The 25195-nt window shown below is 43.6% G+C and overlaps 1 protein-coding gene across 2 annotated transcripts in view; it reads right to left on the bottom strand.

Moving 5' to 3' along the window:
- VWC2 (von Willebrand factor C domain containing 2) overlaps nucleotides 1–25195 on the bottom strand; it is a 108349-nt gene that overhangs the window by 59097 nt on the left and 24057 nt on the right. The window lies entirely within an intron of this gene.

The following is a 25195-nucleotide window of genomic DNA, read 5'->3' as shown; positions in this document are numbered from 1 at the left end:
AGGCTCAGCTTCCAGGTAGCCAATGCACAGTCTCAGTACGCCGTCCTTGCCCTCAGAACCAGAAGGCGCCGCACGCCCTCTAGGACCAAAGCTGGGATTAAGGTTTAATGTGCTCATCATTTTGGAGCCCAAAGGCCCAGAGTGGATAAATCCAGAAAAAGACAAGCCTTCTAGGAGAGGACAGTCACCTTCCTGGTGACAGAGAGTGACTGACCAGGAGGGGGCGGCTAGAATATTTGCCAACTTTAATAGCCACCAGCAGATGGCCTGATGCTTTCCACCAGCTCTGAAGCCAGCCTGCCCCCACAACACTTGCTCTTTTCCACGGGTTCATCAATGGCCCAGACGGCGTCTAGGGCAGGGCAGCAGAGCTGACAGACTCTGCCAGGCTGTCCGGGTCTTTGCTGAGCACTGTGCATGCCCTGCAGTGGCACAGAGTAGAAGGAAACCATGAAAGCTAGGGACACCAGCTGCACAGACGCAGAGCAAGGGGAGCCCCCCAGGGACCAAATAGCCAGTGGCCTGGCTGTGAACCGAGAAAGACTCCCGTAGTTCAGAAGGCTGCTCACTGAAATATAAAACTTAAAAAAAAAATTTCATGTCAAACTGGTTTCAGATCCCAAGCCCTGGTAAAGGGGTAGCCCTGGTCAAGCTCTAAAATCACCTGACACCAGGGAAGAACTTACACCCCAAGGTCGCAACCTGATGCAGATGGTGGGGGGGGGATGCCACCATCCACCCCCAGGGAGGCTGGATTTCCAAAGTGACAATACAGAGTCCTGGTGAAGAGGTTTATCAACTGGGATTGTTGGCAGGCTCGTGAAATGGTACCCAACACTTGCAAACTGTCAAATAAACTCTTGCGAGTTTATTTTTTTTTTAATTAAGTTTTTTTTTTTTTTTTTTTTTTACAGAGATCACAAGTAGGCAAAGAGGCAGGCAGAGAGAGGGGGGTGGGGGAGCAAGCCTCCCCACTGAACAGAGAGTCCAATGCAGGGCTCAATCCCAAGACCCTGAGATCATGACCTGAGCTGAAGGCAGAGGCTTTAACCCACTGAGCCACCCAAGTGCTCAAAGATTTTATTTATTTATTTGACAGAGATCGCAAGTAGGCAGAGAAGCAGGCAGAGAAAACGGGGAGGAAGCAGGCTCCCCGCTGAGCAGAGAGCCCGATGCAGGGCTTGATCCCGCGACCCTGAATCGTGAACCCAGCCGAAGGCAGGAGACCAACCCACTGAGCCACCCAGGCGCTCTTGTGACTTTAAACATAGACCTCATGTGTGGTCCACTGGTCACTGTTCCCCTAACAGCCACACAAGTGCAAGTCTGTGCAAAGACTGCTACAAAGTGTTTGTGTACCACATTCATTACAGCCAGAGTGGGAAGCAACCGCATGTCCATCAGCAGGGGAGCAGATCTCCAGATTGCAGTGGATTGTACTGTACGGCACCCCTCAGCAAGAAAAACGAGCCCAGATGCAAAGGAACACGGATCCGTGGAAGAACATCGGAAACAATGCTTGAGTGAAGGAAGCCGTGCACCAAGTATCCCATGTGTGACTCCACTTATGCGATGTCTACAAACACGCAAAAGTGATCTACAGGGACAGAAACTAGAACCTGGGTTCCTCTGGCAAGTGGATGAGGGTGGAAATTAAAGGCTGTGTGCCTGAAGGAGCTTTCTGCAGTGACAGGTAGGCCAACGTACTTGACACAAATGCACATGTCGAAGCAAACCAGATAATGAAGATACGTGCATTTCATGGCCTGTAAATCAGGCCCCCATACACGCTCGATATGAATAGAGAAATGATCAAAATTCACTCTGAAAACATATTCAAAGATCAGCCTAGGGCAACAAAACGAAAGGACTAAGAAGGGAAGGGAGGTCCATGGCTGGAGGGGTGGGGGTGGGGTCCCAATGCCCCATCAGAGAAGCTTCCTAGCAAGTCCGTGAGGCATGGAGTCACTGGGCCATGACAGATGGTGTACAACTGCTCCTTGTAGCAAGTGGACATCTCAGACAGTGAGGACTATGAACAAGAGGATTTCCCATAGGAATGGCAGAAGCAATGAGAGCAATTTTTTTTTAATTTTTTTATTTTTTCAGCATAACAGTATTCATTATTTTTGCACCACACCCAGTGCTCCATGCAATCTGTGCCCTCCACAATACCCACCACCTGGTGCCCCCAACCTCCCACCCCCCACCCCTTCAAAATTCCCAGATCGTTTTTCAGAGTCCATAGTCTCTCATGGTTCACCTCCCCTTCCAATTTCCCTCAACTCCCCTCTCCATCTCCCCTTGTCCTCCATGCTATTTGTTATGCTCCACAAATAAGTGAAACCATATGATAATTGACTCTCTCTGCTTGACTTATTTCACTCAGCATAATCTCTTCCAGTCCCGTCCATCCATGTTGCTACAAAACTTGGGTATTCATTCTTTCTTTCTTTCTTTTTTTTTTTTTTACAGCTTTATAAACATATATTTTTATCCCCAGGGGTACAGGTCTGCGAATCGCCAGGTTTACACACTTCACAACACTCACCATAGCACATACCCTCCCCAATATCCATAACCCCACCCCCTCTCCCAACCCCCTCCCCCCATCAACCCTCAGTTTGTTTTGTGAGATTAAGAGTCACTTATGGTTTGTCTCCCTCCCAATCCCATCTTGTTTCATTTACTCTTCTCCTACCCCCTCAACCCCCCATGTTGGATCTCCTCTCCCTCATATCAGGGAGATCATATGATAGTTGTCTTTCTCTGATTGACTGATTTCGCTAAGCATGATACCCTCTAGTTCCATCCACGTCGTCGCAAATGGCAAGATTTCATTTCTTTTGATGGCTGCATAGTATTCCATTGTGTATATATACCACATCTTCTTTTTTTTTTTTTTTAAAGATTTTATTTATTTATTTGACAGAGAGAGATCACAAGTAGACGGAGAGGAAGGCAGAGAGAGAGAGAGAGAGAGGGAAGCAGGCTTCTTGCTGAGCAGAGAGCCCGATGTGGGACTCGATCCCAGGACCCTGAGATCATGACCTGAGCCGAAGGCAGCGGCTTAACCCACTGAGCCACCCAGGCGCCCCAATATACCACATCTTCTTTATCCATTCGTCTGTAGATGGACATCTAGGTTCTTTCCATAGTTTGGCTATTGTAGACATTGCTGCTATAAACATTCGGGTGCATGTGCCCCTTCGGATCACTATGTTTGTATCTTTAGGGTAAATACCCAGCAGTGCAATTGCAGGGTCATAGGGTAGAAAACCCAAAAGACTGCACTCCAAAACTGCTAGAACTTGTACAGGAATTCAGTAAAGTGTCAGGATATAAAATCAATGCACAGAAATCAGTTGCATTTCTCTACACCAACAACAAGACAGAAGAAAGAAATTAAGGAGTCCATCCCATTTACAATTGCACCCAAAACTATAAGATACCTAGGAATAAACCTAACCAAAGAGACTAAGAATCTATACTCAGAAAACTATAAAGTACTCATGAAAGAAATTGAGGAAGACACAAAGAAATGGAAAAATGTTCCATGCTCCTGGATTGGAAGAATAAATATTGTGAAAATGTCTATGCTACCTAAAGCAATCTACACATTTAATGCAATTCCTATCAAAGTACCATCCATTTTTTTCAAAGAAATGGAACAAATAATCCTAAAATTTATATGGAACCAGAAAAGACCTCGAATAGCCAAAGGAATATTGAAAAAGAAAGCCAAAGTTGGTGGCATCACAATTCCGGACTTCAAGCTCTATTACAAAGCTGTCATCATCAAGACAGCATGGTACTGGCACAAAAACAGACACATAGATCAATGGAACAGAATAGAGAGCCCAGAAATGGACCCTCAACTCTATGGTCAACTCATCTTCGACAAAGCAGGAAAGAATGTCCAATGGAAGAAAGACAGCCTCTTCAATAAATGGTGTTGGGAAAATTGGACAGCCACATGCAGAAAAATGAAATTGGATCATTTCCTTACACCACACACGAAAATAGACTCAAAATGGATGAAGGATCTCAATGTGAGAAAGGAATCCATCAAAATCCTCGAGGAGAACACAGGCAGCAACCTCTTCGACCTCAGCCGCAGCAACATCTTCCTAGGAACATCACCAAAGGCAAGGGAAATAAGGGCAAAAATGAACTTTTGGGATTTTATCAAGATCAAAAGCTTTTGCACAGCAAAGGAAACAGTGAACAAAACCAAAAGACAACTGACAGAATGGGAGAAGATATTTGCAAATGACATATCAGATAAAGGGCTAGTGTCCAAAATCTATAAAGAACTTAGCAAACTCAACACCCAAAGAACAAATAATCCAATCAAGAAATGGGCAGAGGACATGAACAGACATTTCTGCAAAGAAGACATCCAGATGGCCAACAGACACATGAAAAAGTGCTCCATATCACTCGGCATCAGGGAAATACAAATCAAAACCACCATGAGATATCACCTCACACCAGTCAGAATGGCTAAAATGAACAAGTCAGGAAATGACAGATGCTGGCGAGGATGTGGAGAAAGGGGAACCCTCCTACACTGTTGGTGGGAATGCAAGCTGGTGCAACCACTCTGGAAAACAGCATGGAGTTTCCTCAAAATGTTGAAAAAAGAGAGCAATTTTTAAAAAAATATTTTATTTATTTGACAGAGAGAGACACAGTGAGAGAGGGAACACAAACAGGGGGAGTGGGAGAGGGAGAAGCGGGCTTCCTGCCAAGCAGGGAGCCCCATGTGGGACTCAATCCCGGGAAGCTGGGATCATGACCTGAGGCAAAGGCAGATGCTTAACAACTGAGCCATCCAGGCGCCCCAAAGCAACTGTTTTTGAATGTAATATTAGTCTAAGTAAATAAGTCAGACTGAGAAAGACAAATACTGTATAACTCAACTTTTAAGTGGAATAAAAAAAATGAATAAATAGGGTTTCTGGGTGGCTCAGGCAGTTAAGTATCTGCCTTCGGGCTCAGGTCATGATCCTGGAGTCTGGGGATTGAGCTCCATGTGGGCTCTCTGTTCAGTGGGGAGTCTGCTTCTCCATCCCCATCTGTCCCTCCATACAACTGCGTTCTCTCTCAAATAAATAAATAAAACTTAAAAAAGTAGAATAAACACATTGGATCTATAAATAGAACTGAAGGGGGAAGGGAAAGGAGTGGGGGATGGACAAAAATGAGTGAGAAGGAGTGGGAGATACGGACTTCCGGTTGTGGTGTGAACAAGTCGCAGGTAGAAGAGGCACCACATAGGGAATAAGGTCAACGATACTGTGATGATGTAGCAGGGTAGCTGGAAGGTACGTTTGTGGTGAACACAGCATGGCGTATAAATCTGTGAAGTCAGTAAGTTGGACCCCTGACATAACACTGTGTGTCAACTGCCTTCAAAATAAATCTAGAGAATAAATGCAGTTACCTCTCGTCTTACATGAAGAAAAAGGTGGTTACTGTTCCACAGATAGTGAATACAGAACTAAAAGGAGCTGACAGGCAGTCCAAGATGGCGGCACAGGCAGATGCTGAACTCGCCTCCTCCCACAGAAACACTGAATCTACCGCTCCATATCCCCTAATTTCCTCCGAGAAACACCTGAAAACTAGCTGACCAGCTCCTTCTCAACGAACGATAAAGGGGCTACATGGAGCTGGGGAAGAGAGACAGAGATGTGGTCTTGACAAACCCCACCCCTGGTGTGGCGACCTACAACGAGGAGAGATCTCAGAAATCCTGAGCTTCTCTCTGAGAAGCAAGTGGTCCATGCCCCCCATCAGGCACTCCAGCCCTTGGGAGCTGCACTGGAGAGAGGAGCCCCCAGAACACCTGGCTTTGGGAACCAATGGGGCTCATGTCCAGGAGACCCAAAGGGCCATAGGGAACTGCAACATTACTCTTAAAGGCCTTGTGTACAGACCAACTCACCCTGGACTGGCACTAAGGCAGTACTTCCAGAAGCCCCAAGACTATCATGAGGGGGATTTATCGGCTAATCGTGAAGGATCTGCTGGAGGGCAGGGACCCATCAGAACGGTCTCCAGAAATGGAGGCACTGTTGGTTGCCATTTGTGCACTATCTCTCTCTACCTGTCTAGCACTGGCAGGTGCACACGGTCCCTAAGCTCTCCTGCAGCCCCCACTAGAACAGGCAGGTGGGTTGCAGCCCTGAGTCTCCTGCTGGTGCTCTAACATTGGCAGATGCACCTTGGCTTTGTGCTGTCCTGACATCTTGCCACAGCCAGCCCACATGGCTCTGGTAGGAGTGTGTGGGGGGGTGTATTTCTCGGCCCCATGGATCTGGGACAATTGGAAAGAGTTCTTGGCAGGCTAGAACCCCCAAGTATTTCACACAGTGGACTGAAGTGTAACCCCCTTTTTTTCTGTGAAAAAGGTCTATTTACTTGTCCTACAGCTTCAGCCTGAGGGACAGGCTTCAGGTTTATGTCACAGAGGCTATGAAGGTGTTTTGGGGAGCAAGGGGACACCATCTTTGCATTCTCCCTCAACTTCATTAAATCTCACCAGTACCTCCCAGAAAGGAGCTTATGCACTTGTCTAGGGCTCTGATTTTTGCAATGAGCACTCAGGAGACACCTCTAGACCACCCAGGCTAGTGACCAGCAAGGAGGACAAAACTGTGGTCCCACAGGATTATATATGTGCCCACTTTAAAAGCTGCTGCGGGGGATGGCGTGCCTGGATGGCTCAGTTGGTTAAGCAACCGACACCTGACTTTGACTCTGGTCATGATCTCATGCTTGTGGGATCAAGCCCTGCATCAGGCTCTGTGCTCAGCAGGGAGTCTGCTTCTCTCCTTCTCCCTCTGCCCCTCCCCCCACTCACACATATGCTTTCTCTCTCTCTTAAAATAAATAAACAAAATCTTAAAAGAAAAAAAATCTGCTGCCTGAGGGTCTTCCTGCTCCAGTCTTGAACTCATGACCCTGAAAGCAAGAGTCCCATCCTCCTGTGAATGAGCCAGACAGGAGCCCCGCCCTGTACCCTTCACCATCGACCCCACAACCAATGCACTAGGCAAATCTCCACAGAGGTATTGTTTGTCTGAAAGGTCAAAGAGCTGACTGCTCTGGTCATTCTTTGGCTCTTCATTCCCTTGTGAAGACTCCCATGAATGTGTAAGCATTTAATAAAATTTGTGTCCTTGTTTTCTCTTGTTGATCTCTGTCAGTTTTTTTTTTTTTTTTTCAGACCCAGGCAGGGACTCTAAAAGGGCCAAGGAAAACTATTTCCTCCCTTACACTAGGAATAATTATCTTTTGTCGAGTTAATAACAAACTTCATTTTCAGTGTCTTAACCATACAATCTGATTTTTGAGAGAAATTTTTTATAGTCCTAACTATTTTAAATGTTTCCATAAAATTTCCTGGAATTTTTTTTCAAGTTACCTTTATAGCTTATGAATTTGTAATGATTAGCATATTGAATTGGCTTCTCTGAGAGTATATTTTTAATCGAGGAAATTCTCTCTCAATCGGTGCTGAGCTACTACCTGGCAAACTCAGAGAAAATTTGTGAAATGGAAAAAATCCTCATTTCTAATCACGGTTTTCATGGATATGCCAAATATTTTCATGGGTACTATACAGCACTATAGAGTGACTTTCCTTAATAAATATATTTTAAGACTCAATTCAACAAATATTTTGTCTCTGTTTATGACTTTTTTTGTGTGTTCACTGAATTCAAATGTTAGAAAAATCACAGGGCTTCTCAACTTTGTGTCATTTCAGTACACAGTATCTAGGGATCCAATTTTACATGAGCTCAATTAAAATACTCTTCCCACACACTGATATGTCCCCACACACAATGATCTGAAGATTAAATCACACACAGGGGTGGCCCCACTCTTTCTCTCTAGAGCCATCTACCTACTGTCTGGCTGACCAGTTTGGTTCTCACAACCCTTCCTCTCTAAAACTTCAAAAGCTGAAGTCTTTTTTCTATTTGTGGAATACTGTGACTAAAGACTCCCAACTGATTTTGAAAGAAATACACAGCCAAAATGTAGATAATGCCTTTATGTTTAAAACAAAAAATGTTAAAAAACACTGTTAAGCACTCAAGGTTGACTTTACAAATCTTCCAAGTTCACCCGTTTCTGAAGAGAACCCAACTGGTGAAAGTGGCACCCACAAATCTGCCCAAGAGGTTTTTTTCTTCACAAAATAATGTGCTTAGATTATTTTAAAATTTTGACAATTATATCTTCTGTATCTATTTCTAGGATACCACAGTTTGCTTGGATGCAGTTACAAATACCATGCATGCCACATTCAACTTCAAATGTATTTCTACCGTACCGGTTTATTAGGTTAGCAAGATCATGGTGTTTTTGTTTTGTTTTGTATTGTTTTGTTTTTTTGAAAAGAGACAGAGTGAGAGAGTGGGTGAGTCAGGGGTGGGGGACAGAAGGTATAGGAGCAGAGGCAGAGAGAAAGAGAATCTTAAGCAGGCTTCACGACCCAGAGATCATGACCTGAGCTGAAATCAAGAGCCAGATGCTTAACTGACTCAGCCACCCAGGCGCCTGTGATCATGTTTTCACAATGATACTTTGCTCTGCCAAAAATGTATTCATAATAGCAGTCAAACAATAATTTTACTTTCAACCTTGAACTTATTAAAACACGTCTAAAATAGGATTAGTGATTGCTTTAGATGTTTTACCTTTGATAGGATTAATTTCCAAAAGTTTTGCTTTGATTCCAGGAATTGAATTTCAACAAAAAACCAAATAAAACTGACTTTGGTTTTGAAAATAACTGAATTCAGGGGCGCCTGGGTGGCTCAGTGGGTTAAGCCGCTGCCTTCGGCTCGGGTCATGATCTCGGAGTCCTGGGATCGAGCCCTGCATCGGGCTCTCTGCTCTCTCGGGGAGCCTGCTTCCTCCTCTCTCTCTGCCTGCCTCTCTGCCTGCTTGTGATCTCTCTGTCAAAAAAAAGAAAAAGAAAATAACTGAATTCATTTTCTATCTTAGTCTTAGGATAAACTGATAGAAAATGGACATTTTTTTTTTTGCACTGCATTTTTCTTCTGCTATTGGAGAAAACATTTTTAACTGTTTTAGCTTTTGTACAAAAACAAAAGAAACACGCAGCTGAAAATGAGTGACGTTAGCCCACAGTAAGTGGCTCACCGTGAGAGTTCATGGTTCAGAGATGAACAGGTAAGTAAGTATGCCTTTGTCACCACCCATCTTAAATCATTGTCTTTAGACAGTCTTCTTAAAATTACTACTAACTTCTGAACTGAAAGCAATATTTCTTCCTTTTTTAAATTTAATTTTTAATGTTTCAAAATTTATTTGAGAGAGGCAGAGACAGAGAGAGCACAAGTGGAACAGAGGGAGTCCACATCCAGACAGATTCCCACGGAGGGGGAAGCTGGATGTTAGGCTCAGTCTCACGACCCAGGAGATCAGGACCTGAGCTGAAATGAAGAGTGCATACCCAACCCACTGAGCCACGCAGGAGCCCCTGAAAGCAATGTGTCTTAAGCAGATTCATGTTTCCGATTTATCTGTATCTGTTCAGAGAATTCACTGTGACCTCATCAATGACTAGACAAAGTTTATAAATTACAAGTTCACCATCAAGAACCTCGAGAAATGGAAAGTCAACCCTGTTTGCTAAATGTTCACTTTTGGGCCACCCAAGTGGCTCAGTTGGTTAAGTGTCTGACTGGCTCAGGTCATGAATCCAGGGTCCTGGGATCGAGTCCTGCACTGGGTTCCTGGCTCGATGGGCAGCTTCCCCCCCGACCCCTCCACCGCCGTGCTCTCTCTCTTGCTCATGTAAATAAACAAATCTTTAAAAAATGTAAATGCTCACTTTCCTCCTAATTTTACCCCTTCCTTTTTTTTTCTCCCCTCCCCCCCCCTTTTTAGCTCATTGCTAATAAAATGATTAGTTACAAAACAGAGGGTTGTGGAGCGCAGCTCCGGCTGTGGGACTGCTGCTCATTTCTGTGCATGACGACCATTTCCTCGGGGTCCCCGGAGTGCCAGACTCCCCATATACTCACAAGCCTAGGCTTGCACGGCTTCTTTGGGGTGCGATTGTCCCTTTTCAACTCTTCAGGCATTTCAAATGATCGATTTCTACCAGTGTGGTTAGAAGCCGTAAAGGCACTACCTGTTTTAGTGACAGGAAGAGCCGGTTTTGGTGGGGTGGACCCTACTCGTATTCCCAGCATATGCCTGGGAACGTATTTCCATTCCTTCAGAACCACAAGACAAAAGCAAAATTGGTCACACTGATCAGAATTTGTGAACAAAATGTGGGCAAAAGACCGCCTTTTGGCGACACTATATTTTGTTGTAATTATTATTTTTTAAAATACGTTATAGTCTCTGCAAAGTTCTTCTAAGGTAAGACTAGACTAGACAAAAATGGATTTCCTTAAAACAAGTATCTTTTTATTGTTGCCTGCTTATAAAATCTTAGTGAATGAGCCTTTCCTTCAGGCTTTTCATTACTCACAGGGCCTGGAGGGAACAGTCCCAGCGTCTTCATTATTCTGAGGCTGTTCTCTGAGATAATGAATGTCAGGCTGCCTCGGTGATCGTTTCGTGGAGTCTGGGGTTTGAAGCGATTGCGTTAGAGACATTTCTGGCACTCAAGATGGTTCAGAGCCCAGAGAAGCTATGGGGTAGATGGTCAGTAAAGTATTCATGAGAGTTAAAGAGACACAAATTCCTCCTGGGGTTTCCAGAAGCATGGCACAGTCACTGTCACCAAGCTGGTCTCTCTCAGGTGGGCGGCAGGGGGTGGAACAGGAGCCAGCAGCCCTGCCTGAACTCTCAGATCCCCCCCCCCCCCCGTGCCGGGCATCTCCGTGGATCTCCTCTACAAGACTGGGAGGCGACACACGCCCTGCTCTCTGTGGGTCTTCAAAAAAATAAGTGCGTATCTTGTTTTCAGCAATTATCGTGTTCCTTTACAAAATGACTTACTGACAAAAGGAAGATGGGGAAAGACAAGAAAACGCGTGAATTTACCAGAGAAAAGAATACTGCTCTTACTGGGCACCCAGAGTGCACTGCTGAGTAATGATGCTGGAGATGCTTGTGCGTTAGAGCCAAATAGGAATAATGTTTTAGCCCTGAAGGGTCCTGCAAGTCCTCTGGTCTGGTTGTCTCTGAACTGGGCTTCCCAGCCTCTGAACACCTTCGAGGGATTGTCCCGACAGTCAAAGGCATCCCCCATCTGCTTTTCCACGGGCCACCCACTTAGCCTTTCTCTCCACAGTGACCTGAATGCAGACGCACCAGCATTTGGGGCTCTTGGGGGTGAAGCCCAAGATGTATTCAATCCCGCCTTGTGTGACCAGAGTTGTTCCAACAACTGCTTCCGTCTCCCCTTGTTAGGAGAATCGAGTTATAACATGGGTTAAAATAGAGACCCTCCTTTCAGGGGCCGGCAATTCTATGAAATGTGACGGCTTCTCATTAAAGAATTGGTGATGTTTTCCTCCCATAGGATAATACTTTTCTTGGTGTTGGCTGACGGGCTTTGAAAAGATACTCAACAAATGTGTGATTAAGGATGAATTCAGTGCACAGCTGTCAGGGTTACCAAATTGTAACCGCTCTTAAGCGAAGGCATTTGTTTTAGAAAAGATGAGATACAATTTTCAGAACCCGTGGTTTATGGATCCCTCCTGGGGTAATGGGCTCTTTCATACCTGAAGTTTATCTTCCCGCAAGACAAATAAAAGGTGTGAGTTTTCTGTCGGTGTAAGAGCGGAAAGTGTCTTCCGATCAACTGAGACAGGATTTTATATTCCCTGGTGCATCCCCGAAAGCCCTCTCTAAGAATATTCATTGGCTCATTCTCCTGCAGACGGAGACGGATTGGGGAAGCCGTGCATGGGGCTACTTGTCTTCACACTGTCAGCCCATTTCTACCCAAATGCAGCCCATGTAAGCATTTTGGATGCAGTTCGAGTTTGCTCTGGTAATGGCACCATTGATCATGCTGTTGGAGGTGGCGAAGATATCTGCCTGCCTCAGGATGAATAGCTTTATTGTCTACCGTGACAATTGATTTCCCTTTGGCTAAGGACACAGGGTAGGGGTATTTTTTGGCCACTGTATTAATGACCAAGCGGCTTTTACCAGATGAATAATGGCCAAAGACTATGAATGGGTAATCTGGAGGACAAAGGGAAACGCAAGCTCTTTTGCAACCTTCGTCTGCCTAAGGCTGGGCCAACTGCCCCAGCATCCACGGTACCAATTCAGGGGCTCCTCACAAGAAAATCTGGGGCCAGGTTAGTTTTAAGGAGCCCAGGTGGACAGAGCCCTAGGAGGACAAAGAAGGGAGGAAATGGTCCTTGAGTCCTGACCGGGCAGAAGGAGTTGGTGTGTTCGACCCTCTCTCCAAGCCTGCTGGGTGCGCACAGACGGTGCTCATCTGCAGGTGAAGAAGCGGAAGACGGACACGCAGCAAGGTGACCGGGACTCGGCCAGAAAGTCACATCCGCTGGACTCCAGAGCCGGGGCTTTCCACGCTACTCCTGCAAGGAATTTAGTCTAACTCGACCATGCAAAACACCGCACAAGGGCATCCACAGAGGCATTGTCTTCCAACAGAGCCTACAGCCTGCTCTTCCGCGGGGTCTGAGCCCACACCCAGAGTGACTGCTGCAGGTCAAATACCTTTGTGCCGCTTCCGTCCTAAAGCCCCTTGTGGGGTGCCTCACTGCCTTGGGATTGAATTGGACCTCTCATGTGGTATAAAGGTCCTTGGTGAGCTTGTGTGTGCCCATTGTCTCGCAGGAGCCCACTCCCTCCTACCTCCGGGCTTGTGGGACTCTCCCAGCCCCTTCACTCCCATGCATGCCCCACCCAGGGCCACCCTCCTGGCTCCTCCTGCTTCCAGAGCTCGAGGGCTGCTCCCCCCTCCTCTCCCACATGCTTCTCGGTTTCGGAGGAACAGGGGTCAGGGGTGGGTCCCAGTTCCCTCACGGGACCTGGGTTTCTAGAATCCTTCCCTTTTGCCAACGTATCTCCTATAGCAGGAAGCGAGGCTCAGCCAGTATCTGAATGAATGAAACACTTGTAAACCCACCCTGTGGCTTTGCTGTTTCAAGGCAGCCACAGCTGAAGCTGGATGTCCACTCTACAGATACAGAAAGGATACGGAGAAATCAGGTTACTTGATTAAATTCCTCGCCCCCACACCTCGCTGTATTACAGAGCACTGCAAGAATTTGTTTGCACAGCAATGACTTCCAGACACCAAGGACTTGTGAAGTCCTGCTCAAAGTTATTTATTTTTTTAGGGACTTTTTCTTTTTATTGTGCTATGTTAGTCACCATAAAATACATTATTAGTTTTGGATGCAGTGTTCCATGATTCATTGTTTATTTTTTTTCCTTTTTAAAGATTTTATTTATCCATTTGAGGGAGAGAAAATGGGAGAGAGCATGAGAGGGGTAAAGGTCAAAGGGAGAAGCAAACACCCTGTGGAGCTAGGAGCTTGAGGCGGGACCCGATCCCGGGACTCCTGGATCATGACCTGAGCAGAAGACAGTCACCCAACCAATTGAGCCACCCAGGCACCCTGATTCATTGTTTACGTATAAAACCCAGTGCTCCCTGCAATCCGTGCCCTCCTCAATACCCACCACCAGGCTCACCCATCCCCCCACCCCTCTCCCCTCCAAACCCCTCAGGTTGTTTCTCAGAGTCCACAGTCTCTCATGGTTCATCTCCCCCTCCGATTTCCCCAACTCCCTTCTCCTCTCCAGCTCCCCTTGTCCTCCATGCTATTTGTTACGCTCCACAAATAAGTGAAACCATATGATAATTGACTCTCTCTGCTTGACTTATTTCACTCAGCATGATCTCCTCCAGTCCCATCCATGTTGATACAGAAGTTGGGTATGCACCCACATTGAGATACCACCTCATACCAGTCAGAACGACAAAGATTAACAAGTCAGGAAATGACAGGTGTTGGTGAGGATGCAGAGAAAGGGGAACCCTCCTACACTGTTGGTGGGAATGCAAGCTGGTGCAGCCACTTAGGAAAACAGTAAGGAGGTTCCTCAAAAAATTAAAAATAGAGCTACCCCTATGACCCAGAAATTGTACTACTGGGTATTTATCCCAAAGATACAGATGCAGTGAAAAGAAGGGCCATCTGTACCCCAATGTTCATAACAGCAATGGCCACAATAGCCAAATTATGGAAAGAGCCAAGATGCCCTTCAACAGATGAATGGATAAAGATGAGGCCCATATACACAATGGGATATTACTCAAAATTATTTTGTTAAGAAGGCAGCAAAGTAGAATACATTATGGCAGCAGAGGGGGTGGCGAATGCCATGAAATATTTTAAAGTCTAGGTCCTTAATACAAATAAGCAACATTTTCTATAAGTTAAAATAACAAAAGGTTTAGCAAGGTTATCATAAAACCAGAAGCTTTATAAATGCATGCACCATTCTGCAAAACCACATGAAGTTATGTATCCTAATCATAAAAATGTTCTCACCCTTTGACCTAATCATCTCACTGCTGGGAATGCATCCAAAGGACATGATTCGAAAACAAATACAGGCCATACACATGGTAATGTTTACTGCCATCTTACTCAGGATTTCCCCCCTATGTCCCTCACTGCTGTCATCATAAATTCCAGCAAAGTAGCAGACACAAGTTATTTACAGGACTCCCCCCTGCCCCAGACTATGAGGTCATTAAGGCTGGGCACCATCACTTGACTCATCTTTGTCTCTGCAGTTAAACAAGGAAGATGTGCCTCAAAGTTTTCTAAAACACATGTGCCCACACACCTGTATGAGCACACACATGTGCACTCACACACTACTCTCCATTAATCTTAAGAAAGAAAAAAAAAAGAGCCCAATGGTCAACAAAAGACCGTGTTTCATTACGGTGTCGCCCCAGTTCCTGCATCAGAATACAAAGTGATTAGGGCTCTGGCTTTGGAGAAGAATCAACAGGGCCACAAACTTGCCTTAAGAAATAGGCTAGAGAAGATTTCCCAGGTGAGGACAGTTGAATACGGGTCTTCACAAAGAGGAGAGACGAAAAAGGGACTCCAGGTCTGGCCCTCAGCAAGATCGAATGTGCCGGGCAAAATGGAAATGGTCAAGCCTGGTGGACACTAGTTTGTGACCAGAGTCCCTGCCTGCCTGAAATTCGTGGCCAAATGCAGTCTGACTTTAGGAAACATTAAAAACAAAACAAAACAAAAAAGCCACGGTCATACAGCTTCTGTCTAGAAGTTTAACTCAGAAAAGCAGTTCTCCATCATTATCCACTTGCCACCACTTTGGGGCAGTCTGGGTCTCACTTGATTTATTCATCTCAACAAATAGGATTCTGTCCCAAGTGTTTGCACACAAAAGTGTCCTTTAGAACTACTGACAAATTTCCAAAGAAGAGCGGCTATTGTAGAGATTTCAGGAGGAGATGAAAACAAATGAAGCTTCTGGATTTAGGATTTCACACTCTACCCATTCCTCCTCTTTGGCTAAATTATCAGAAAGGGGAAGACCTGAGAGCCGTCCAAGCTTCTCGGACGACCCTGAGGATCTAAGCCTGGATTGAGCGATCTCCAGCCCAGATCTAGGGCCTCTCAGGGCAGGGAGGAGGAATACCAGGGGACATTTAAGACCTTCTCTAAAGAACAAATGATTAAGGGAGCCCGGGTGACTCAGTCGGTTAAGCGTCCGACTCTTGGTTTTGGTTCAGGTCATGGTCTCAGGGTCATAGGAGCAAATCCCGTGTCAGCAACTTGTACACTGGGAGGAGTCGGCTTGAGATTTTTTCTCTCCCTCTGCCCCTCCCCCCACTCACACTCTTTCTCTCTCTAAAAAATAAGTAAATACAATCTTTAAAAAGAAAGAACAAGTGACTGATGCTCACTGAGCTTTATGAGCATTAATGGGATGCCGTCTGCATCACTGTTCCCACACCACCAAAATATAAGTAAAACAGAAGACACATGAGGAAGAAACATGTTAGCGTTCTGGAGTTGAGCTCTTGATCTATGTTGGGAAATGCTAACCGAAGTTGAATAAAACATTCATAATTATTCATTTGTTCTTTCTTAAAGACTTAAAAAAAAATAATCTCTACATCCAACATGGGGTTTGAACCCACAACACTGAGATCAAGAGTCACATGCTCTTCCAACTGAGCCAGCCAGGAGCCCCTAAAACTTTTACAATTGTAAAAAAAAAACCATTTATGTTATTGTTCCTAGGCAAACGCTTCACGAGGAAGTCGTGTCTGCTGAAAAGCAAAACTGGGGTATATTTCTCTTTGCAGGTCGAATTTATTACACTTCTCGCTCTTGCTTTGGCTTCTAGGAAGCTTACAGTCAAATCTGCTGCTCGCCTGTCCTAGCCGGTGTGTAGGGTGATAGAGAGCATAAATCATGAGCAACGTTTTTGACTGTCCAGGCAAGTCATTTTCTTTCTGCCATGATATTTCCATTTTTAAAATATTATTACATGGTACTTATTTCTCTAAACTCTAAAATCTCTAGAGGAACACCAAGTACAAAATAAGGCATTTGGAAATGCTTCCCAATCTCTGAATGACCTCCTGCATGGCGAAAGCCTCGCAGCTTCTCTTCTTATACTTGACCAAGAAGACAGAGTGAGAAGACACATGCTTGAACTCACTGGTTCTGCAGGGGCGGTCCCCGCACCAGCAGCAACAGAAACAGAAGCATGCAACTCTTGATCAATGCGTGGGGTTCAAGCCCCATGTTGGGCATAAAGCTTACTTTTAAAAAATGCAAATTCTCAGGCCCCGGGCCAAACTTTCCAGATTAGGAACTTCAGCAGTGGTGCCCAGAAGGTCTGTTTTTTCGTAAGTCCTGGAAGCCATTCTGATGCTCACCAGGGTTTAGCTGGGCGAAAGGTGCATCCTGGAGTCTGGGCTCCCACCTGAGACCTGAAGGCACCTAGTGACCCTTATTCTCCCTGTATTCGCAGCCCCAGGCCGTGGGAAGTTGAATCATAGAAAGGAAGAGTCTAAAATGACTACAGGAGTGCCATTAAAGGAGGCAGAGAGGTATCCACAGAGCAAGCGACGAATAACTAGACAGGTGTTGTGTGGGGAGTTGACTTCTGTTCCAGGTACAGGGAATCTACAATACAGAAGTGTATGAGGAGCCATCCACCTAGTTGAGTGTGTATGTCTGTCCTTCTTGACAACCTCCCAGCTCCTGAAGGTCAATAACGGTACATGCTTAGAAGGGTCTCAGCTTCAAGAGGCCTAATGAGAACATTTCATAGTTATCAAAAGCACCAGACCAGGATCTGAAAAGGCAGTCTCCGAGGAAAGATGAAAGGAAATATTTTCATACTAGCCTTAGGAGGGAGTCAAGGCAAATTACAAAAATTACATTGTCTTTTTTTTTTAAGATTTTATCTATTTATTTGAGAGAAAGAGAGAGAGAGAAAGACAGAGAGGGCACAACAGGGGGAGCAGCAGAGGCAGAGGGAGAAGTAGACTCCCCACTGAGCAGAGCCCCCGATGTGGGGCTCAATCCCAGGACCCCAAGATCATGACCTGAGCCGAAGGCAGATGCTTAACTGACTGAACCACCCAACTTTGTCCATCTTTTTAAGAGATTGTGAATACTTCTAGCAGCATTGAGGTATATTTTAAACACCATAAAACTCACCCATTATAAGTACACAATATAATAATTTTAGTAAATTTATTTAATTTTGTAGGTATCATAACAACCCAATTTAAAAATATTCCATCATTTGAATAAATCCCCTCATGGCCATTTGCAAAGAATTCCCTCTCTGACCCCAGGACTAGGCCATCAGTGAGGGGTTTCTCCCTATGTATATCTGACTACTCTAGACCTTTCAAAAAATGGAATCATACAGCAGGCCGTCTTTTGTGATATGGAATGGTTTGTCTGAGGTTTGATCCTTTCTAGCACATATCATTGTTCATTTTTTATTGGTGAATTATATTATATCATGTGGTTTTACCACATGTTTATCCATTTACCAGTTAATGTACATTTGGACTATTTCCATTTTCTTTTCTTTTCTTTCTTTTTTTTGTTATTAAGGATAATATTGCTATGAACATTTACATACACATCTTTATGTGGACATATGCTCTCAATCTTGTGGACATATAGTAAGTTTTTGTTAAGTATCATAAATTTTTTTACAATGCTTGTTTAATTCTGTTGTATTCAAAGAACATACTTTATGTGATCATCCTTTATATTACTATTTTAAGACTTATTTTATGTCCTGACAAATGGTCTGCCCTAGAGATGTCCACCTGCACTTGTAAAGAATTCTCCAGTGGTTGGGTACTATTTTCCATACATATGTCAGGTCAAGTTACTTGAGTGTCATTCAAGTCTTCTATATCCTTGCTTATTTTCTATCTAGGTTTTCTATGATTGTTGCATTGTTTTTTTGCAGTTTCTAACTACAATTATTTGAAGTTTCTATTTCTCCTTTGAATTGTATCCATTTTTACCTTATGTGTTTTGGGGCTGTGTTATTAAGTGCATATACATTTTTATTTTTTTCTGCAAGGTTCCTGGATTTTAATTTTCTGTTCATCCCTGACCACATTTATTATGTTAGATAAATATTTTTAGTGTGTCATGTTTAATTCTCATGTTGATTTTAATTACTCTTCTAAGAATTAAAATATGCATCTCAATTTATCACAATCTACTATAGAGTAATTCTAATTTAATTTCACGAAAACAGGAAATCCAATTTCCTTTCTCTCATGTCTTTGCACCAAGAATAGGCCCTGTCACAAAACTGTAATATTATGGAAGTTGTGGGGAGTGGCAGTACTCAAAACTCACTGAGAAGATATGTCTCTCTGATCAGTGGAAGGAGGAAAAGGACACAGAGGTCCAAAGAGAGGTGGGAGTGCCCATTATGGTTTTCTCTCTTTTTTATCTCTCAGCTTTGTCTTTATGTGTTGGAGTTGTTCAGTCATTTATCAGATTTATGTGTTGCATTTTTCCCCTATATATTTGGGTTGCTTTGCCCTGGCTTAATAAGTGTTGTTGATGAACAGAGGTTCTTAAATTTTTTTTAAAAAGATTTTTATTTTTGGGCGCCTGGGTGGCTCAGTGGGTTAAGCCGCTGCCTTCGGCTCAGGTCATGATCTCAGGGTCCTGGGATCGAGGCCCGCATCGGGCTCTCTGCTCAGCAGGGAGCCTGCTTCCTCCTCTCTCTCTCTGCTTGCCTCCCTGTCTACTTGTGATCTCTCTCTGTCAAATAAATAAAAAAAAAAAAAGATTTTTATTTTTTATTTGACAGAAAGAGAGATTGCAAGTAGGCAGAGAGGAGGAAGCAGGCTCCCTGCTGAGCAGAGAGCCCGAGGCAGGGCTTGATTTCAGGACCCTGAGATCATGACCTGAGCCAAAGGCAGCGACTTAACCCACTGAGCCACTCAGGCACCCCAGGAGTTCTTAATTTTAACAAAGTCCAATTTATTAATTCCTTTCAATATGATTAATGTTTTCAGTGTCCTTTTAAATTAATCTTTACCTATTCAAAATCATAACAGTGGTCTCCTATGTTTTCTTCTAAAAGCGTTATTAGTTTAACTTTCATATTTAAATGCTATCTGGAACTGATTTTTTCGTACAGTGTGAAGTAGAAGACCTGGTACTTAGGTCTTATACACAACCTAGCAACATGAATTGAAAAGATCCTCCTACCCCAGTGTACTGCGGTGCCAGCTTAGTCACATATCTAGTGATCTTCATGTCTGTGTCTTTTCTGATTCTTTTCTTCTCCCAATTGTTAGTCTTTTTATCTTTGAGACAATATCACAGTACTTGAGTTTCTTTTGTAGTGCATATTTTCCAGCTTTGTTGCTGTCCTTCAGCATTTCACTGGCTAGTCTTTAACTTTTATATTTCCATGTGGATTTTAGAATCTGTTTGGTAATAGCCACACATGTACACACAGACACAGCATCATTTTTGTTGTCTTGTTTTTGCTTTTTTTTTTTTAAACTGGAATTGTGCTGAAACAAGAGCTTCCTTTGAGGCAGATGGACGTTTTTCACATTATTGAGTCTTCCAATTATGAACATGTTATATCCTTCCATTCACTTAGGACTTCTTTAATTTCTCTCAATAAATTTAAGATTTTTAACTGTGGTAATCTTGCAAAATTTTGTTAGATTTACTTCTAAGTATTCAATATGTATGATGTTATTTGAAAGATTAGTTTTTATTTTTTATATTTTTATCTTTTGTTTCTCCTATTTATTTTCTAATTTAAATTCAATTAATTAACAAAGAGTATATTATTAGTTTCAGAGGTAGAGTTCAGTGATTCATCAGTCTTATATAACACCCAGTCCTCATTATATCACATGCCTTCCTTAATGTCCATCACCCAGTTACCCTATCCCACAACCCTCCTTCCCCTCCAGCAATCTTCAGTTTGTATCCTATGATTAAGAGTCTCTTGGGACATCTGAGTGGCTGGTTGACTGCCTGCCTTCAGCTTAGGTCATGATCCCTGGGTCAAGTCCCACATCAGGCTCCTTGCTCATCAGGGAGCCTGATTCTCCCTCTGCCTGCTGCTCCCCCTGTTTGTGCTCTTTCTCTCTCGGTCTGTCTCTCTGACAAATAAATAAATAAATAAATAAAAATTTTATTAGGAAAAAAAAGAGTCTCTTATGGTTTGTCTCCATCTCTGATTTCATCTTGTTTTATTTTTCCCTCCTTCCCCCTATGATCCTTTGTTTTGTTTCTTAAATTCCACATAAGAGTGAAATCATATGATAATTGTCTTTCTCTGATTGACTTATTTCACTTAGCATAATACCCACTAGTTTCACATCATTGCAAATGGCAAGATTTCATTCTTTTTGATGGATGAATAATATTCCACTGTGTGTGTGCATGTGTGTATGTGTGTATAATACATATATTTTATATATTTATATATTACATGAAAGATTATTTTTTTTCAATACATTTCTATTGGTTGCTGGTATATAGAAACATGACTGATTTTTACATATTAACCTTGTACAACAATTTTGTATCAAGGATTAATTCTGATACTTATAGTTTCCTTGATATTTTTAATAGACAAAATTCATGTCATTTCTAAATAGCAACCAAGCACTTCCAAAAGATTGGTTTTATGTCTCTGGTAAAGATTTTGGAAAGATTCGATGGTGAGGCCAATGAGAGTCGGTTGTTCCTTGTGAAAAGGATCCTGATATGAATCTCTCTCTCTCTCTCTCTCTCTCTCTCACACGTAAACACACACCATTCAGTTCTGCCCAACTCACTACATGCAGTTTAATTATTTTATCCTATTCTTTGAAATACATGGGAAAAAAAGAAACTCTAATTCTTAGTCAATGTTTCTCATATTTTTCATGAAAGTGATTCTAGTAATTTGAAGTCTCAGTATTTTTCTTACAAATTTTATGAAAATTTTCATTTTCTTCTCCAAAAAGCCATATTTATTTTCTTGGGGAAATAAAGTTGCAAATAGCTAATAGACCCTGGGACAATGTGGGGGTTTAGGGAACTGACCTCTCTGCAGGCAAAAGTCTGTGTATAACTTTTGACTCCCCCAAAACTTAACTTAATTCACAGCCTACGGTTAACCAGAAGCCTTAACAATAACACAAAGAATTGATTAACACGTATTTTGTAAGCTGTGTTATATTCTGTACTCCTACAAGAAAGTAAGCTAGGGCGCCTGGGTGGCTCAGTGGGTTAAGCCGCTGCCTTCGGCTCAGGTCATGATCTCAGGGTCCTGGGATCGAGGCCCGCATTGGGCTCTCTGCTCAGCAGGGAGCCTGCTTCCCTCTCTCTCTCTCTGCCTGCCTCTCTGTCTACTTGTGATCTCTCTCTCTGTCAAATAAATAAATAAATAAATAAATAAATAAAATCTTTAAAAAAAAAAAAGAAAGTAAGCTAGAACAGAGAAAATGTTAAGAAACTCATGAGGAAGCAAAACTACATTTATAGAACTGTCCTGTATTTATTGGGGGGAAAAAAAAACCCTGCATATAAGTGGACCCACACCGTTTAAACCCATGTTGTTCAAGGGTCAACAGTATCATTAGTGACCATGATACTGTCGTGAGATGCACAATCTCTTAACTCAGGACTTTAGTGCTTTCGAACTACCTCCTACCACCTTGGGCTATTCCCCTTCAGAGAATCAGAGTGGATCCTAACAAGGCTCAGAGTCAAGGTCGTGCCTGTTCCTGTGCATGAAGGAAGAGCGTGTGCGTGTGCAGAGCAGAGCGGCTTCACCTCTGCCGTCACAGGTGCTCTGAGACCAAGGGGCTTATGTGGCACGAGTGCTGTGAAACTCACCTCTGAGGTGCCCCTGTCGCCAGAGCGAACCTGAAATCTTGAAAGTCCGTATAAATAACATTTGCTGTTTGTATCACTGGGGAAAAGTAAAACAAAACAAAACAAAACAAAAAACCCAAAAAACCAAAAAGCAAAAAAAAAAAAAAAAAAAAAAGCAGTGCCACACAAGCCATTTTATGGAAAGAAAATCCTTGGGAGACTCATCTATACTATCATCAAAGTGGAAATACTAAGTCGTACTTGGTTTGTGATCTTTTATTTGTATCCCTTGCATTCCTGGTTTCCAACTTTTGCTCCTCTGACATGAGTGACTTCGGCAGCTTGCTACAGATCTGAAATTTTCCCTCTGTAAGAAGGAGGAGGTATTCAGTGCTACAGGGAAGACATTAGAGTATGCAGAGTAAAGGCCTGCCTCACAAGATTGGGACTCAGAACTTTCGTACTCCATCCAAGCAACTTCTATCCTGGCATCTAATTTTGGGTAAGGGACTGGTTTTGATGTCTGTAATCTGTGAGCCCACTGGTAGTATTTTCTTATGACACCATTGTTTTGTGTGTGCAGGGGGCAGAGATAGACTACCATAAATTATTTGTTAATCTCAGTTAATTACTACAGAGCATTCACGTTCCATAGAAATTCTTCTCATTTTCAAACCAATCTTCTGGTAAGAATTCAAAACACCATTTACCCTATCAGGGTCAGAATACTATAGGCGGCAGAAAGCCATTCCATCTGGTGAATATGGTATGTGATTAGGCTCATTTAAACTTCTTTCTCCTTGGCACTCCTGAAAATAAGAAGTTGTTGATGTTTTGACATAATTGGATCAAAACCTTTTAATACAAATCCTTCTTGAATCTGTAATCCTTCTTGAATCTGTTTTTTAAAAAAACATATTTATGCTCCTTCTAAGAATCTCTAATATGCCATCCCCCAAATCCTGCCCTATTCCAACCCATGCTGTCTCTCAAAGTAAGAATCCTTAAAATTTTAGCATATGCACACCAATAAGGAGTTAATTCAAGAACAAACAGGTGATTGCTACAGGGGAGGGGCTGGGGTATGGGAGAAAGGGGTATAAACTTTCAGTGATAAAATCAATATCCTGGGGATGAAAAAAAAAAAGAATTAATCCAGATACTTTCTAATCATAGTTCACTGATTCTCTACCCTAACTGGGATAAATCCTTCCTAAGAGCAAACAGAACTGCAAAAAAAAAAAAAAAAAAAAAAAAGTCTTGAACTCTATTCAGTAGGCTTCATGCTGGCATTGGTATAAATAGAAGGTCTCCAGCTTCTATGATGGGAACGAACAAAGAAAGAAATGTGCTGATGGCATTGGGTTATATACAGAGATGGGGGAAAGTGGGGACAAAGACAGACCAAAAGAGATAACAGCGAAAATGGCAAAACATTCGTGATAGGTAAATGCAGTGGAAGGTCTACCCTTGTTCATTGTACAAGGATTTCAACTTTTCTGTGGTTTGGAAGCTGTACAGTTTCAAGGACTAGCACTTCCTCAGAGACTGAAACCACATCTTCCCAACTTTTGGAAATATCCAAAGACACCCTATCAAATGCCAAAACATTGTTTCTTACCGTGCTTGGCAAGAGAAAACACACTGTATCTTGGATATTTAACATAACCAAATATGTGAGCACCCCACATTTGAGCCTTCTACTGAATAGACTGACTCCATGAGAGGTTTCTCGTGCAGTGCACTCCCCTGCCCACCAGCAGGTATTGCTACCTGGATAGGAACCGCCCTGATCTCCTGAGGGATGCCACAAGCTCACCAGTTCCTCAGCAGGCTCACAGCACTCCACACCCCTCTGAGGGCTGCTGCCCTCTCTACCTCCCCTCCCATCCCCAACCCAACTCCATTCTGCCAGTCCTAACTGACACTCGCAAAGAAAGGCATACTGATGTCCCTCCCACCCCATAGCTGGCGGTGAAACCTTATTTGTGAAGTCTGCTCGGAAACTCCCTCCATCTCTGTCTCATGGAATTATGCCTCGTGGTTTTCATTCTTCAAGATGGGTGCACACGGAACAGCCCACCCCATAGCAGATGCACTCCCCAACAGCTCTGACACGGTCCACTCACATGCAGAGGACCGTACAAGCTGAGCCTCATAGGGTGGCCCTTTCCTCCCCAGCTGCAGTGAGCTTGTTCTTTGGGGACCTTCCTTCCACTTTCACTGGAAACTTACATTGGAAACTTAGTTACATTCCCTCTTCTGTTTATTTACAGTCGTGGTGAAATCTGGTATCTGCCTATACCTCGAGCAGGCAGGGCATCCATGGCACCCCACGGCCTACAAAAGTTTGATTGCGGAAACTCTGAATCCTCCCAGACTCTAACAATAGCCCCTGTGTCACCATTGGCCACCTACAAAGCCCACATCTCAGGTCCTCCTGCGTGGTCCAGCAACGCCGCAGTGACCAGTGGACCACCTCCTTCTCTGGAGTCCTCAGGTCAGGGATATGCTCCCATCTTTCTGAGCCAATCTGTGGCTTTGGTCTTGAGTCCTAGCACCACGTCCTGTGGCCACACAGACACTCCCCTCCTCCATCCCTCTTGCAGGGAAGGGACTCAAGCTCTTGAAGAGGTGAATCCAGAGCCAGCTCACTTCCAACCCAATGGCCTCATCAAGCCTCCCTCTCGAGCCATCACGGTGAAGCCCACTGTCCCTGGGAACGCACTCTTGTCAAATACCCTCTTAAAATGTGATGCCCAGGATGGCACTCAGTACTTTAAGGTACAAAGTCA

This window comes from Lutra lutra, chromosome 11 (assembly GCF_902655055.1).
Source record: "Lutra lutra chromosome 11, mLutLut1.2, whole genome shotgun sequence".
Classification (NCBI taxonomy): domain Eukaryota; kingdom Metazoa; phylum Chordata; class Mammalia; order Carnivora; family Mustelidae; genus Lutra; species Lutra lutra.
Note: the sequence above shows the minus strand (reverse complement) of the source record. Positions and strands in the feature narration are given on the sequence as shown.